At 43.1% G+C, this 18,510-nt stretch overlaps 1 protein-coding gene across 3 annotated transcripts in view; it reads left to right on the forward strand.

Moving 5' to 3' along the window:
- Nucleotides 1-18,510, forward strand: part of NLRC5 (NLR family CARD domain containing 5) — a 336,749-nt gene that overhangs the window by 79,350 nt on the left and 238,889 nt on the right. The window contains exon 2 of one of the 3 annotated variants that reach the window (XM_068259606.1): nt 5,819-5,882. The exons of 1 other annotated variant lie outside the window; for it this stretch is intronic. The gene's annotated coding sequence lies outside the window, so the exon portion shown is untranslated. Of the gene's footprint in view, nt 1-5,614; nt 5,883-18,510 lie in introns of those variants that run through there. One more of the 3 variants, XM_068259605.1, reaches the window with a different exon arrangement.

Genomic DNA, 18,510 nt, shown 5'->3' on the forward strand with positions numbered 1-18,510 from the left:
AACACAGCACTGTCACGGACGGTTGCAGGGCCGCAGACGCGACCTGGAACCGCCCGTGAAGAAAAAGCGATCGCACTTGATTCTCTGCATCGATTGCGCTTCAGATCAATAGAATCTGGATTGATTGTGTAGGAGCATCTGTCTTTTCTCAGCAGAGAGAAGACATCAGCTTAACTGCAGGATAGCTCTTTTGATATGCTAATGAGCAGGAACAAACCCTTGAGTTCAGGAAGCTAATCTCCACAGGGGGGCCATAGAAAGCCAGCCAAAGCGGCTCCGACCAGGCCAAATATGAATGCATGTGGGGTATGGTTTCTTGACGATTATATGGCAACCATACCTCGCACAGCTATAAAATTCATATTGTCTTGTTCGGTAAAATCTGGCCATCGTGCTGATATGAAACTCATTGTGATAGTCCGTCCGGTTATTGAGGTATGACCCTTCTCAAGAACTGGACCCGCTGCCCTAGCCATGTCTGATGTCATATTAATCTGTATTTTCCGACAAGTATGAATCTGTTATCCCCCTAAATATAACGTGTATCGTTCATGAGTTACAGCATTTTATAAGTTTAGCCCTAAAATCTCTCAGAGGGAATGAACTGTCATTGGTGGGTGACTCAGAGGGGGCCGGCATTGCCACACCCCCAAACCAGCTTCATCAAAAAGCACATGGCTGGCAGGCCCTCAGTCCTCCAAATTCCACCTTCACGAAAGCACTCTGCCAGCCAGGGGACCATGTGGTTGGCGGCCATCTTTGCTGAAACTGAACAAAGGACATTTTGCAGTTTGCTTGGATTTTAAACTTTGCTGAACTGAACAAAAGAAACTCTACGAGTTTTCCCAGAACGGACATATTTCCACAAACCCTAAGTATTTTCTCCTTTTTTTATTTCATACTGGCTATTACTGTTTTAATAATTGTTGATTTTAATAATTGTCTGTATATATTAATTATTTATATTGCTTTCAATAAACCGACGCTATCGTCAGTTGTTGTTCTAGCTACCCTATTATTCAGCATACACAGAAACTGATCCCAGGTCTCTGAAGAGACGCTACTATTGTTTGTTGTTGGCTAGACAGAATACAGCATGTTTTAACCGTTTTTATTTGTAGGTCTAGGCTCAGACAGTCAGCGGGCTCCTCTGTCCCATGGTAACAGAGGTGGAGGCAGTTATACCCTGAACTAGTGTGTAAGTTGTAATTACCGTACCTCACAGGCTCCCTTCTGGTTTGTCTGCGGCCAATTCCCAACGGTTCCTGCGCATTGACCAGAGTTCGCACGATCCGTGCCCTGGCACCGTTTGGAAGGCCATTTGCGGTCTGACCACTAGGGCTCCTGTGACAAGCACACTAGAGATTCCCCCCAACCCCTTTCTCCCCACCAACAGAGCTTTCTGTTGGTGGGGTCTGATCGCCCCCCAGTTGTTTATTTTTATTTTTTTGACAAATATTATTTGTATTTTTTTTCTATCAAATATACGTATTTTTATTTTATTTTTGCCCTCTGCCTCCCTCCCACCCTCGCCAGCCAATCTTAGCTATCGGCTGTCATAGGCTTCAGCCTATGAGAGCGGATCACTCTCTTGTGCCCCAGGGGGACAGCCATGTCACACGGTTGTTCCCAGTACAGCCCTGCCGTGGATCATAGTACAGTGCTGCAGTGGTCCTGGGGCTGCAGCCGCGGTCACACCCATTGGCGTGACGCGGTCTTTAAGTAGTTAATTATGCAGCACCACCTTGGCAACAATTTCAGATTGTAAGCGACCACCAATAAGTGGATAAACATTTCCTTACCTATCCAGGCCAAGGTGCACTGATGCCTCACTCCACCCTGATTCCTCTGATGTCCAACTTCAACCACGGCTGCCGGGGCTAAAGATTAACTGGGGGGGGGGGTAATGCAGCCATATTGTATATGAATGTGCAGTTGTATTACCTGATGGCAATGCACGAAGGATGGGGATGCATGCCAAGGCATCCCTGGGAGGTGCCCGAGGCGCACCAGGGTGCCGTAGTTTTGGAACCCCTGCTCTAGCGTTTAAAAAGCTCTTGTGGTGTGCACCAGCCCTACGAGCTTGCCAATGGAAGTATATCTACTGCTCCAGCTCCAGCTCTCTGTATCTCTCTGGCAACTTGTAAACTGGCCACTAGAGCTCCAAGCTCACTGCCATGTGACCACAGTGAGCCTAGAGCTCTAGTAGCCAGTTAAGAAGTTGCCGAGGAGATTCGTGAATGCAAGCTGGAGCAAGGACATGTAGATATGCTTCCAGCTGCATGCTACAACATGTGCTTCATTTTTGGTATATCGTGGATAAGCTGGCAGGGGTGCTGGCAGTAGGGGTACTTTACACCCAAAAAGTCGACTTAAACCAAGGCAGCAATAGAAGCCATCTTTTTTTTTATGGTGTTTTTCAGCTTTAGAAGGAGGAAGTAAGAAGTCATGTCGTGAAGGGCAAGTAAGTGGACTCCCCTGACCCTCTCCGCAGGTTCAGTACTGAATGGTGCTGAGGTGTTGGGTTCAGGTGAATTCAGAACGAGATACCAACACTACCATTCACAGCACAAACCCCTAAACATAGTGTCTTCATTGTGTCCCTTGCTTCACACATATGATGCATTGCAATGTCTGACGTGTTCAACTTTCATCTGGTCTCCAGGATTATCATGTACCACACAAAAGAACGTTCTTCTCATGATATAGATATAGTGGATCAGTTACAACAGACATATATACTGTAGACGCATCTTATACTTAACCTGCCTGGCGGTATAATTACTTCCAGATTTAAAGATCTTATGCATTTTATCTGCTTTTAGACCCTAAAACCAGGGAAAAAATTACACTGCAGAGAAATGTGTGGCAGCCCAGCACACTACTCACCTCCACTGGATCCAGCGCTGCAGTTCTCCCTCTGTCCACCGGGCAATGTAACCCATATAGCTGTCATCATGATGACAGACGGCAATCTCACCAGAAGCATCCAGAGCCTCAGAGGACCGGAAGAAGAATGGCTGCCAGCGTCTGGATCCCGGGGAGGTGTGCCGCAAAGCCCGCTGCGCACAATACTCTACATTCACGAGTCAGGCTCGGGGTTACGGCTCTAAGCTGCAGATTTCTGGCTCGAGTCTGACTCAGGGTTACCACTAAGTAGGTTAAAGAGGAACTGTAGTGAAAACGACAGTGAATAAAATTGCTTATTTTTTACAATATTAACTGATAGATTATTTAGTCATTGTTTGCCTATTGTAAAATGTTTCCTCTACCTGATTTACATTCTGAAATGTATCACTGGTGGTGACATCTTTAGTTCTTCCGATTGATCTGTACAGAATGTTTGTTACTGAGAGTACTATGCACAGAGGGAGATATTACTTGCCTGGCAGTCGGAAAAATCTGTTATTTCCCACAATGCAGGTTCCCAGACAGCAAACTGTCAAGACCGTGGAGGGTTTTCACCATAATGTCAGCAATACAGACCCTCCTGGTGATCTATAAGAGAAAAAGTTATGATTTCTCGTGGAATATCACACAGCAATGAAAAGTAAATTCGACATTCACAGTGCATGCGGTACGATGCCCGTCAACGGGGTACGTAAAAATAATGCAGATTCTGCTCTGCGTTTATGCAAATATATGCATCGACGCGTTTAATGTTAGTCTATGGTAATGCTGACATGTTTGAATATTTGCGCTGCGTTGCACTACAAAATAGCCATTGCACATGTACACATCTGTTAAAAAGGTGGAGCCTAATAATCTTAAACGCGTGACACAAACATCACACACCTATGAAGCAATTTTCATTCTTATGCCTCTGTTACATCGCATGCCACCGCAACCACATTACTTGCTACCTGCAAGTCAAAAGAGAGAACAGCAGGCCGGGCACATCCATATAAAAACGCCAATTTATTAAAAAAAATTAATAAAAAGTCATCAGAACGTCCATAGGACAGTCAGCACATGGAAAGGGAGTAACAAGCAGTACAAATGGTCGACAGCTGTTTCTGCATTGTGGGTGTGGTTACAACCGCGCTGATGCGGCTGTTTGAATGGGGAACTGGAACTCGACCTGCTGGCGGATAGTGACCACTTCCTGTTTCCGGTGAATGGAACGCGTTAGCGTCCAGGTAGTGATCGGACAAAGGGGGAGCGTGCGGCGTGGATGTCCCACCGGGCTAACTTTAGAGTAAGTGACCAACATTTTTTAAGGGAATACAATTGGGGGACTCATTGCCCTGATGAAGCGCCTCATTTAGCGGTGCGAAACAGCTGTCGACCATTTGCACTGCTTGTTACTCACTTTCCATGTGCTGACTGTGCTATGGACGTTGTGATTACTTTTTACTTTTTGGAATAAATTGGCGTTTTTATATGGATGTGCCCGGCCTACTGTTCTCTCTTTTGACTTGCTGAAGCTGGTTCTTTCTAGCCTGAGCACTCCATTCAGCCTGTAGGCAAGGACCTGTGCACCTATTTTTTTCTCTTGGAGCTACGACAAGTTACTTGCTACTTGTGTTGCGTTTTATCCGCATTGTGTAACAACACACATCTGCACTGTGAACCTAGCCTTAGGCCCGTTTCAAAGTGATCATTAAGGTTGCAGAATAATTCTACATGTTAACTCACTGCCTATTGCATTTGATGGGCCTATTCACAGTACTGCATTGTAATTGATTGCATTATTCTAACTTACTGCATGCAGGATTTGTAAATCTATGCCTAGTATTCTTTGCAGTTCACACTCATTATAAAGCTTTATAACGTGTGCGTAATGCTACTCACCACTGTGAACCAAACCTAAAGGATTTTCACTACAGTTCCTCTTTAAAGGGGTTCTGTAGGGTATTTTAAAAAACAAAAACTGACACTTACCAGGGGCTACTACTGGTCGCCTGCAGCTGTCCTGACCCGCGCCATTCTCTGCGATCCTCCGTTCCCCTGCCACCGATCACCGTCCAATTATTCGTCTAACTAGACGAATGCAACTGCGCCTGCGCGACCATGGATGAGCGCGTCCTCGCTTCTGCTCGCGTCACGAGAAAACTTCTTACTGCACCTGTACAGGAAGCTCCCAGAGACGCGAGCGGGAGAGAGGACGCGTGACCCGCGCAGGTGCAGCTGCATTTGTCTAGTTAGAATGACTGGCAGCGGGGGAACAGAGGATCTTAGTGGACGGCTGGGACAGGACAGCTGCAGGGGGCCGGTAGAAGCCCCAGGTAAGTGTCAGTTTTTGTTTTTAAAATACCCTACATGACCCCTTTAACATAAGACCCACCAACAATTCTGGGATTGCTGGTAAGCTATCACCCAAAGCAATCATGAAAGACCACATCAGGTGACATTTATCCAGGGTGTGTACACAGCTTTAGATTTTTGCAGCTGGTAACCTTTGAAGAACAAGTCATTTAGAATCAGAAATCTTATTCCTCCCTTTTCAATGCCCAATCCTCAAGTATAAAGTGACCCAACGTATCAGTGTATTTATATAACGTGCAACAGAATAATTGTGTCACCGCCTCTCATGCCAGCACATTTATAGTAAAGTGAAAGTGAAAATGCAGTACAGTAGTTAGTAGAGCTCTCTGCATTGCATCTGTGTTCTGTTCTGCTTATTCCACCATCGGGATCTTTGTCTAACAAATCTATTAGCCTTGCTGCTGCAAAGCGGGGAGACTTATCATGCAGAATGGTGATTACCTGATGCCTCCTTTCCTGCACATTGTGCCTATTGTTGCTGCAGAAGATCACGCCCTCATGTCCAGCAAGGGGCTTTCCATCAATCCATTACTTTCTGTTCTTATTTAAGGTGAACTCACATGAGAAGACAACGACATGCTTCGCAGATCACGCAAGAAGCCTACACCTTAATAGTAAGTCATATTTTTTTTTAAACCTAATTTCAGAGTCAACATTATGAAACTCTTAAAAAAAACCTTTTAACATTTAGTTAAGTAGTTGATGGAATGTTGCTGAAGATGAACATATTCCGTGGCGCTGTACAAAGTAAGAAACGAACATGGGGTACAAAATAATACAAACAAATGGAATACACCAATATACAAAATACAGAATTGGTGACAAAATACAGAGTTGGTAATTACAGTGTCAAAAGTAACATGATGGATAAAATGTGTAATGAATTTCAAGACACAAAAGGGGGAGAGAGCCCTGCCCTTGCGAGCTTACAATCTATCTATCTTTCTATCTAATATATATATATATATATATATATATATATATATATCTTATTTATATGTACATTGTTGCGGTGTTATATATGGTTTGTAAATCCGTTTAGACGTTGCACAAGATATATTTTCGTAATTTGATGCTTGATAACACTGAGAAGGAAGGGTGTGTTGTTTGAAATCTATTATTATTAAATGTACAGTTGATTTTAAACCACTGATGTCCATGAATCTCCTGACAGCATGGGTATACCTATATCCCCTTTATTAATAGAATTATTATGCATTTATATGAAGCTCAGCCACTTTATTGCTGTACTTTACAACAGGAGCCACTAACCGTCCCTCATAGGAGCTCATAATTATCCTACCAGAGCTACAGACAGTTTTAGAAGAAAGCCAGTTAACATATCAGAATGTTTTCGGTAAACCGAAAGTGCCTGGGGAAATATACGCAAAGACGGGGAGAACATACAAGTAGTGCCCAGGCTTGATTAAACACTTCAGCTACGTGCACACACTAGCTTAATCTCAGCAAGGGGGCCGGTAAAGACCGCCTTGAGTGAGAATCATGTGTGCATCTAGTGTGTGTGCAGCGGCCACCCAACGTCACCTGTGTATACAGTGTGATGATTGTGTGTAATGTGTGTGTGCTTACTATTGTACCTATGTAAAGTGGTGTGTATGCTGTGTAGTGTATGTATATAAGAGTGTGTAGACAAGGATATGTGTATACAGTGTGGTGTTGCTGGTGTTGTTCTTGGTGTGGATGTGTGTGTTTGTGTTCAGTATAGTGTGTGTGTGTGTGTGTGTGTCTATACAGTGTTTTGTGTGTCTGTGTGAACACTATTGTACCTATGTACACTGGTGTGTGCGCACACGTGCACAATATAGAGTGTGTGCTTAAGTACTTAAAGTGAACCCGAGGGCAACCTCAGATAAAAAATCAAGTACTTATCAGAGGTATCCAACGCTGTCCTCCTCAATACGCCATTGCCCAGGACCCTCCAGCACATCACTATTGCTCTTCATGCACCCGCACAACCACGGTCATGCCTGCACAGTAAGCTGGAGCCGTTAAGGCATGGGTATACTTAAAGCTAAGTACACACCATAAATTAATGTCACCTGGCAGGGATTAGGGCTCGATCCCTTAGGTGACAGTTTGTGGCTGAGTTCCATACAAGCTCTGTAGGCTAGTGACACATTTGTTGCTAGCGGCAGCTCGGGGGTCACTAAGGCATGCCAGAACTTTAAGCAACGTCAGATGGCCACTATACACACCAAATGAGCAAAGTGTGGAGGTAAGTTTTCTCTTGCCTTATTATCTCTAGCATGATCTTAGTGAATTGAGGCCTATGTGTCATACAGACACAATCCAACTGCCCCTGGTGCCCTGCAGACAGACATGAGTTGTGCCAGCACATTACTCTGCTATAAATATCTGGCCATTGGCTGCTGTAAATTTCGATGCACCATTGTACTTGAGTAAACATAGTGCAGAAATTCTCTATTCGAAAAGGAAGTAGCAGATTTAGTTTAACCATTTCACTGCTAATGTTGCGTATTACATATTATGGCAGTTGTAAAAGGAAATTACATAATTGCTGGGAAAAAAACTCAATGTTCTCAGTGTAAGTGTAAATATTTTAGGAAACAGACTGCTCTCTAAGGATCAATACAGATAGAAGATAAAATTGGATAAAAATAGTAAATTAAAAGTACTTAGGGGCTCCTAACACAGTCACCCGATACTTGGATTCTCACAAATAAAACTGCAATCTATATCTAGTCATCCCCTGTTAAAGAGGTATGCTGGGATCACCATAAAATTAACAATAAAAAGCACACATAGGGCTTGAATTGCTTTAAAAAAAAATTAAGAGCACCAAGCAGCAGTCCACTGGGACGTGCCAGCCACCAGGAATCAGGAGAACACAACAATCTCCCCCCCTCCATGCTTGCACTCACCAGATGGCTGCTTGCATCATCACATATCAGTATATGTGGAATCCCCATGGTCTTAAGTTTAAATATTGCAAAGATTTGAGGCAAACATGATTTTGTGCTTACATTGTTTTTATGTGTATATAAAACACAGACATTCCGGAGCGTTTCTAACAGAAACAAACCGAAAAATTGACAACATAATCCTTAGAAAACAAATTAAGCAGGGTTTAGAGACCCATAAGTAGGTCATTTATGTCTATAAAACATAACTTTTATTACAAACTTAATGTGTAGACAAATGTGACAACAACAATAAATGTTGTGCAGTCTAATGCATGTGTTGCAGCTATTGAATAAGCCGCTTCTTCAGAGGCATTCAGTTGCAGTTCTATATTTGTGACAATGGCCCATATGCAATTATTTTTTTCTCTTAAGTTATAACCTAAGAGATCATTTTCATCTTCTCTTTAAAATAACTTTTCAGCATCTTACAATTCAAAAAGTGCCCAAATGTAGGTGAAAAAGCACTATCAAAATAATTTTTTAGTATTTTCTTGCTTTCTGGTGGTTTAACCACTTCACCTCCAAGGTTTCCCCCTTAAAAAACAGAGCTATTTTCACCTGTCAGCCCTCCTTCCATTCATTCGCCTATAACTTTATTACTACTTATCACAATGAAATCTATATCTTGTTTTTTTCAGCCACCAATTAAGCTTTCTTTGGGGGGTACTTTATGCTAAGAATTGTTTTATTCTAACTGCATTTTAACAGGAAAAAGAAGGAAAAAAACTGAAAAAATTCATTATTTTTCAATTTTTGGTCATCATAGTTTTAAAATAATACATGCTACCGTAATTAAGACCCACACATTTTATTTGCCCATTTGTTCCGGTTATTGCAACATTTAAAATTTTTCCCTAGTACAATGTATGGTGCCAATATTTTATTTGGAAACAATGGTGCATTTTTGCGTCCATCACTAATTACAAGCCCATAATTTATAAAACAGTAATATACTCTCTTGACTTACATATTAAAAAAGTTCAGTCTCTAAGGTAACTATTTATGTATTTTTTTAATTGTTTATTTGTTATATATTTTTAACAACATTTTTTGGGGGATAACTATTGGGAAGTGTGGGAGGTAATGGGTTAATTCTAAATGTAAAAAAAAGTCTGTTCATGTAAAAAAAATGTGTGTACATGTAATTTTACTGTTTGGCCACAAGATGTCCTCGCGCATAACTTAACTTCCCTATGTATAGTATTACTACGCATACAGGAAGCTAAGTGTGGATGTGTAGGTATCAGTTTTTGTGAATGACGGCGGGAATTCACACGGGGACTTAGATCAATGAATGGGAACTGTGTTTTTTTCTGGTCCATTTTTTAAAGGAAACCTAAATTAACTAAAAAAAAGCCAGTTTACCTGGGGCTACTACCGGCCCCCTGCAGCCGCCCTGTGCAAGCAATGAGAGTGTGATCGAGGACGTGTGCAGTGAGGGCTGTGCAGGCGTAGTGGCCATTGACTGGCTGAGTCATCAGAGATGTAACTTAGTTCCTGCTGGGAGTCAGAGGATCGGTTTATCCCGGCGCGGGCACAAGGCAGCTGCAGGGGGCCAGTAGAAGCCCCAGGTAAGTTAAACTGGATTTTAGTAGTTTAGTGTAAAGATCTCCTCTGTGGGGTCTGTTTTGTCTTCAGACACTACTGCAGCCAGACTCTGCTGGCTGCTGTTTGCAGAGTTTTTCTGACATTCACAATGAGTGATCTGTTAATTTGCATTTCATTCGCATTCCATTGTGGTATGGCTTGTTATTCTGAATCCAAGTGCTATGCTGTTTGCATGGATATGCATTAATTTATGAGATGCAGGCTAAGTGAATGCAGATTGCTGCCTTGTCCTTTTACAGGTCTGTCTCTGATTGGTGCGTTCATCCATAAATGTCACTTCCTGAGTCTGCTTCCCCGCCCGACATTTTGTTAGTCTTTGGACTGCAAATCCTGGGTCAGACTTTAGTTAGATCCTAGTGCATTGAACCCGGCAGGACCCCGGCCTATTTGCACATAGCTAGAGTTATTGTATATTATCGTGTATATTGTAATTGACCTTTGATAGCTGTAATCAGTAGTATATTACATATCCATTGTATTTATCTGTGTATGACTTCTTGCCTGTTCTACTACTCCTTCTGCCTCGCGATTCTGTGCCTCTGCTTATCTGACCTTGTTGCCGACTTCTTGCCTGAAACTTTACTCTGAGCCTGTCTTACGATTCTGTACCTCAATCTGCTCAGTTGTTGCCTACCTGATCTGTCTGACTATCCTCACTCACCAGTGGGCCCTCGCCACTGGAGAGGTTACCGCTGAGCCTCTACCAGCAAGTTACTGTTTGCACCAATCACTACACATACTGGTGCTTCTTTGTTATTTTCATTATTGTATTAGTGTGTTCAACTCCTGTTTGTTTGAATACTCTGCCACTAGTGGGCTCCCCCCACTGGGGCTACCGCCTTGGTGGTGTTCGCCACTTTACTGTGCACTAAACACGTGTATTTCTCACAAGAAATAAAGTATACTGACTTTTTATGTATTGCTCATTGCTGCATTCGCATCGAGAAATTTCTGTCTGGCATCTGTAGATGCTCTGTGAATGAATGTCTGTTTCCTCTAAGTCTGCTATCAGTTTGACAGACATTCATCTGATCTATTGCAGATCTGTTCCTGTTCCTGTCCTGTTAATGTATTGCTCATTGCTGCATTTGCATTGAGCAATTTCTTTCTGTCATATGTGGACCGTTCAGAGGATTTGTCTCTCTGTGCTTCACAGCTCCACCTGCTGGCTGGGTTTGTTCTTCCACAGGTGTGTTCCACCATTACTGGGCTCCTTGTGGAGATCTCCTCGGGCCCGTTTCCACTATCGCGAATCTGCATGCGTTTCCTGCATGCAGATTCGCACAGCCAATACAAGTGGATGGGCCTGTTTCCACTTGTCAGTTTTCCTGAGCGTTTTTCTGTGCAGGATTTTTCTGCACGGCAGAGCCCTCAGAATTCGCCTGCGTGTGGAATGCATGCGAATCGCCGCTAATGTATTTAATAGGGAAATCGCCTACGGCTTTGGTATGCGAATTTTCATGCGAGGGAAATCAATGGAAAAGCACACCGGCACTGCCATGGTTAAATTCGCATACAGCGTCATCCATGCGAATTTTCATGCGAATTCGCACAAAAATTCGCATACAACTGCATGCAAAATTTGCATCCGCATGCAAATTTTTACCGCGGCGATTCGCACCACACAAGTGGAAACGGGCCCTCAGAGTCAGCGTACACGCTGTGCGCTGACTGTGGAGATCGTTCCCGCAATCGTTACATTTAGGTTCACTAACTACATCACAATCCCAAGGTAGCAGTAAGGGCTGGTACACACACTGAATATTGTAATTGCAGTTCTTGCAACACTCACGTTTCCTTGCTGACCTTCACGTTTAACCTTCTGACATGGGGCTTGGCGGGAGGTGGCAGTTTGGGAAAAATTTTAAAATGGGAGATCGCAAAAAAATCATAAAACAATTTCTTACACTTCTATTGAGCTAATTCAATCTCAAATGCAGGAAATATGCTCCAGACACTACCATTGTAATTGTTTTAAAATCCAGCTACACTACTGTGAAAAGGGCACCCCAATTATTATGTTCATCTCAGTGCTCTTGCAATCACCAAAATGCATGTGCCTAATCCAAGCAAAGCGCATGCAGTGTGAATGGGCTCTCAGACTGGGTACATTTATTATGGGCAGCGTAATCTCAGTGCAGGGTGAAGCCGAAAGACAGCACCCTCTGTTTCTGCACGAACTCCCACCTCTTGCTAAATACTATTGCCCCTCCTAATTGTAGCAACTCAGGCATAATTCGCATAATGTACAGTAGCATCATTCGGCACCAGCTATTGCTGATGGCCGAATGACTTTTTTTAATCTAATCTGTGCGGTGCCCAGGCACCCAAATCAGCCACGCAGCGCTGGCACCAAATTGATCGGCGTAGTGCTGCACCGAGATCAGCTGCTTAGCTGAGACTTCGCTTGAGCCTTCCACACTACTTTACCCTGAGCAATGGCTCTTGACCCAACAACTATTCCCACTGTGACCGTTGTCATTGGCCATCAGTAAGGGATTGCGGCAAACCTAGACACAAAGGGTCTGATCCAATTCATTTTTATCCTAAGTGATACTTTCACATAATGAATAAAATACCTTTTAAGTTACCAGCAAGCAACAAAATACTCCGAATAATTTTGATAGTACTTTTATTACAAACTTTTTGGTACTTTTTCAATTGCAAAGTGCAAATTTTAGTTTAAACAGAAGATGAAAAATGATCTGCTAGGAGAAACAATGAATTGAATTTGGCCCAAAGGGAGATCTACAAAATGAAAGCTATAAAATCTTGTTGTTCGCAGACAGTAGTATTGTGTTGACATTATCCCAACCCTCGATCTTCCACCCTAACCTGTTCTAACTTGTTCAAAATATTTAGCAGTTTTCATGGTTGAGGCAAAACCTTGATAAAATAGAAGTAGTCCTCTTTTATATACCAAAATGGCTTACACAAAGAGCACTTTCCTGATTAAATCACAAGGCAGAACACCTGTCAGAGTTCATGGACTGGAAGCCAGCACTATTTTCGGTAGAATCTTCTTCCTAGAATTTTTTATTTATGCCATGCCTATAAAGTTTCCCAGCAAATAATACGCAAGGCAAAAAAAAAAAAACTGTTAAAAATAACTGATACTAATACTTTTATATAATATGTTTGGAAATTATCCTTGAATCGGCTTCTCCTAAAGTGCCCCTAGATTGTGGTAGCATAGTGATGAACAAAAAATGATCTTAATGTGCAGATTTCCATTGGTTCAGAGAAAGAACGAAACTGAGTTAATGAAAGCCGGGAGCTGCTGGTTAATTAGATAGCAGTTCACTTATTAAGGTGCATACACGCACTACTGTAATGAACAATGGACCCTCAGACCCTCCCGCAGGGCGGGCGTTCTGCAGACAGTAGTGCATGTGTACAGTCTGTCAGGCAGAATGATAAGGCTGTTTTTGAATGATTCGCTGAGCGGATTGTCCCCCTATGTCCTCCTCTGCCTGGGCACAGTACAGGTAGCTGCCTTCCCCCCCCCCCCCCCCACACACACACACAATAGTCCAAAAAATACAGTACTTCCTGTTTTAACCTCCTGAGCGTTACGCCGCTCAGGAGGGTTTGCAGCCGAGAGTCCCCCAGTATAATTTTTAGAGCTTGTATAGCTGTAATAGCTTCAGCTAGCACTAGGCTAGCTAGCAGTGGTGGCCGGCATCCCCCCGATTACTTTTGATCCCCCCCGATCGCCCGTTAAATACATTACCCAGCCTGGTTCCAGCGATCGGCGGAGCCTCCCCGGACAGCTCCGCTCTTCTCTATGGGGAGGATCGAACATGACGTCATGCACAGACCCGATCCTCCCCATAGAGAGGATCGGAGATGTGCAGGAAGGCTGCACGATCGCTGGATCCGGGGCAGGGGGGTAATGTATTTAGCGGGCGATCGGGGGGATCAAAAGTAATCGGGGGGATGCCGGCCACCACAGCTAGCTATCCTAGTGCTAGCTGAAGCTATTACAGCTATATAAGCTCTAAAAATTATACTGGGGGACTCCTGGGGTCAGCCAGCAGTATGCCCGACACAGTGTCGGACATACCGCTAAGGCAGAGCCGGATTAAGGCTAAATGGGGCCCTAAGCAAAGTAACTGATTTGGGCCCCCCCCCCATCATGTCGTAATAGAATCAGAAGATGCAGCTGCACAGCAACATGCCGCACATACCGGGGCAGCCAAGCTACTGGTTGCTATGGGCAACAGCCCGCTTTCCTCTGTGGGTGCACAATGCAGGGAATAGCAGCGGCAAAATGCAGAGTGAGAGATGAATGGCTGGGACATTTGCACTCAGGGGCTGGGGCACCCCTGTGAAGAGGGCGCCAGATATCACAGCAGCAGCACTTTCCCCCTGCATCTCCAGCCTGGCAATAGCAGAAAGCTCTGGACACCGCCAAACCGGAAGCCGTTCCCCAGACAGAATTACATAACCCCCCCACCACCGAACAACCGATTTCCTCCCAAAATAGACAGCCACCATGCAGCCTCCATCCCAGTGAATACGATAGTCCAGCAGAGAAGACAGCCGCAGCGGGGGAGAATGACAGCACCAGATGACTCACATTCACCTATTGCGATCCAAGCAATAAAGGTCCCATCATGCGGAGCCCATCTGTCTCCTCTAGAGTGCTGCCGCTCTGTTACTACTACTATTACTACTTCCTACTTTCTGTCTGATCTGAGAATCCGGAAGTTCAGAGCGAGCGGCTGCACTGTAGAAGAGACAGATGGGTTTCAGGTGACGGGATCTCTATCGCTTGGATCATGGATAGGTGAGTGAGCGTTTGCCATCTGCTGCTATCATTCTTGCTGCAGCTGTGGTTCTCTATGGGAAGGGAGGGAGGAGTGGGCAGCGGCAGAGCACACAGTAGCAGGAGGGGGACCTAGGAGGAGAGCCTGGCTCTGTAGACAATCAGCAGCGCATGGCATCATTTGACAAGACAAGACAAGACAAATAACATTTATATTGCGCTTTTCTCCTGGCGGACACAAAGCGTCAGAGCTGCAGCCACTAGGATGCACCCTATAGGCAGTAGCAGTGTTAGAGATACTTGCCTAAAGTCTCCTACTGAATAGGTGCTGGATTACTGAACAAGCAGAGCCGAGATTCTAACCCTGGTCTCCTGTGTCAGAGGCAGAGTCCTTAAAGGGACTCCGAGCAGTGCCTGTGGGTATGCCTTTAAGCATACCCGCAACTAATTAATTACATCCTCACACCTACCAACATGATGTTTGTAATTATATCCCCCTGGGTTCCTTATATTTCATTGCATTGTGCTGAATCGAGCTGCCGACGTTGGAGAAAAGTCGTACTGTGTAATACAATTGCCGTGGCCGCGATTTCGATCGTGAAAATATCGAAAACTAAAAGGCATAGGGCGGCGATTTATATATCATTGGAAAGAGGAGAAAAAGAGCTTTAAAATGATATGCATCTTTCCATAGTTACTGCACTGCTCAGACTCCCTTTAACCATTATACCATGGTTTATGTGCTGGTTTATGTGCTGATGGGGCCCCTTTGACTCTGAATGGGGCCCCAAGCGACTGCTTTTGTTGCCTGGTTGGTAATCCGGCCCTGCGCTAAGGAGGTTAAGAAAGCAAACTTTTGTTCAACATACAGTATATATGGTAGTTAAATATATATTTAAAGTGGTCTAACACCCAGCATTTCAACTTTGCTTTAAAAGATTGCTTACAGCTTAAAAACTGTTATGCCAGATTTTTTTTAGCAGAAATTCACTGAATGGGTTAACCAGTTCGCATTCAGTCGTTTTTCGCTTCATGCATCCGAACAATGTTCACCTCCCATTCATTAGCCTATAACTTTATTACTACTTATCACAATGAACTGATCTATATCTTGTTTTTTCCGCCACCAATTAGGCTTTCTTTGGGGGGTACATTTTACTAAGAGCCACTTTACTGTAAATGCATTTTAAAAGGAAGAATAAGAAGAAAACGGAAACAAATCATTATTTCTCACTTTTCGGCAATTATAGTTTTAAAATAATACATGCCTCCATAATTAAAACCCACGTATTGTATATGCCCATTTGTCCCGTTTATTACACCATTTAAATTATGTCCCTATCACAATGTATGGCGACAATATTTTATTTGGAAATAAAAGTGCATTTTTTCCGTTTTGCATTCATCACTATTTACAAGCTTATAATAAAAAAAAAAAAAGAAATATTTCATCTTTACATAGATATTTAAAAAGTTTAGACCCTTAGGTAAATATTTGTGTTTTTTGTTTTTTTTTTTAATTGTAATGTTTTTTTTTTTTTTTAATGAAACATTTTATGTGGGTATTTTTGGGAGGGTGGGATTGAAATTGTATTTTTTTTGTAAATATATGTGTATTTTTATTTTTATTTAACCTTTAGATGTAGTTTACTTTTTGGCCACAAGATGGCAGCCATGAGTTGTTTACAGTGAAGTCACTCTAAGCGTACCACGTACGCTTAGAGCGACATAGGAAGCAGAAAAAGCGTAGCTTCCGAGAGAAGCTGTCGCTTTTTCTGCGGGGGAGAGGAATCAGTGATCGGGCACCGTTGCCCGATTCACTGATTCACTGGCTAACAAACCGCCGGCCGGGAGCGCGCGTGCACGCGCGCGATCGGCCGCGTGGACGCGCAGGAGCGCACATGGCTTCCTGGACGTGAGTTTCACGTCCAGGAATGTCAAATAGTTAAACATGACATTTTAGTGTTGCATTTAGCTAGAAATCTGAATCGTGCTGAGGTTTAGATACAAATGTATCTATTTACAATGTAAATAAACAAACACCTCTCTGTGAGAGCACAGAGGGCTTCCCAGACAGGCTTTTCAGAGGTCTATTTGCATTCCAAACAAAGATACATTTGTATCTAAACCTCTGCATGGAGGCTGATTTCTAGCTAAATGCAACACTAAAATGTCATGTTTAACCCATTCAGTGAATTTCTGCTTTAAAAAAATCTGGCATAATAGTTTCTAAGCTGTAAGCAATCTTTTAAAGCAAGGTTGAAATGCTGGGTGTTAGACCGCTTTAAATGTATTATCCTAAGGGCCCTTTTACACTTAATGCATGGTATACTTTTTTGTCATCTCCATAGCAGTGCATTGTGAACAAGCTTTCAGTTAAAGCAGGCCTGAACTCAGAACTTGCTCTGTGCTCTATAAGATAGAAACAGCATAATAACCTTTAAAGAAAATAATTTATTTGTTACAGGCAGCTGATACAAATCCTGCAATAAATTTTGTCCCATACACTGTTTTTGGCGGTTGATATTGTAGCCCCTCCCCCCCCCCCCCTCCACACACACACTTACACTACAGTTATAATTCAGAGCAGTTCCTGGAAGGCAGTGAGCAAATACTAAAGTCATTGTGGTGTGGTGACTAGCAAACAATACCTTTTGGCCTGAAGAAAACAATGAAGTTCTCAGACTCTATGTGCATGTATAATCATAATGAAAAGCATTGCTGTATGATGGTTGATATTTGAATGTCTACAAAGTGATAAATAAATACCCAGCAACATAGTGACCAGACTCTTAATGTATGTGAAACCCTGCTGACAGTTATACCCCTGCTACCATATAATTAATATGACTGACTCTGGATCTACAGTACAACTAAACATTTAATAATATACTGTAGAATGTACTGTTTATCTGTTGTTGACATCAGTACATGTCCATTTTTCTTTATAAAATTCAGTTTTGCTCACTTAAAGGGAACCTTAACTGAGAGGGATATGGATGTTTCCTTTTAAACAATACCAGTTGCCTGGCAGCCCTGCTGATCTCTAGCTGCAGTAGTGGCTGAATAACACCTGAAACAAGCATGCAGCTAATCCAGTCTGGCTTCAGTTAGAGCACCTGATCTGCATGCTTGTTCAGGGGCTGTGGCTAAAAGTATTAGAGACACCAGATCAGCAGGAGAGTCAGGCAACTGGTTTTATCTCAAAAGGAAAAACCCATATCCATCTTAGTTAAGGTTCCCTTTAAAGCTGAAAAAACAGCAAAAATACCTTTTGTTTGTTTTTTTGATATGTATATTTAGTATAGCTTTACAGTAGATGGGTTTTTAAGTTCCGTTAAGTTCCTTACAAATTCCTAGTCGTTCTTGTTCACTACAACTTTCCTTGTTAGGCCTCTTTGCCATGAGCAGCTCAGGGTGGTGAATTCACCACCTGTTTGTTGCTCCCATTCACTGGCCAGGCACTTGCTAGCCCTTGGCACAGGCGATAGACAGGTGCCCACCAATGGAGTTGCAACTGAGCTTGGTTGCCGTGCTTAGATGCCACGAGACTTTTTATCATACGTACACATGCAGTTTTTTTTCCAAATGCTTCCACTTGGCTGCATGTAATGGGGACAGCAGGTGCTCAACAAATGAGCGGGTCAGACAACCATGGAAAAGAGGCCTTGGTTTGTACACCTAGTAATAGGTACAAGAGTTTTAAATTTGCAGTTTCATTCCACTTTAACTAATAACCTATACATCAAAACTTCCATCTCTTGAGCCATTTTCCAGGCTAACAAAATATTATTTCGACTTTAGTAGGAAGAGACCGCCCCCCCCCCCCCCCCCCCCCATCAGTAACTAATTGAATCTCCCTTCTTAATGATGTACTGGAAGTGGGAAAACAAATATTCTCATAGAGGCCATCCAAAT

The sequence above is a fragment of the Hyperolius riggenbachi genome, chromosome 11, assembly GCF_040937935.1.
Source record: "Hyperolius riggenbachi isolate aHypRig1 chromosome 11, aHypRig1.pri, whole genome shotgun sequence".
Classification (NCBI taxonomy): domain Eukaryota; kingdom Metazoa; phylum Chordata; class Amphibia; order Anura; family Hyperoliidae; genus Hyperolius; species Hyperolius riggenbachi.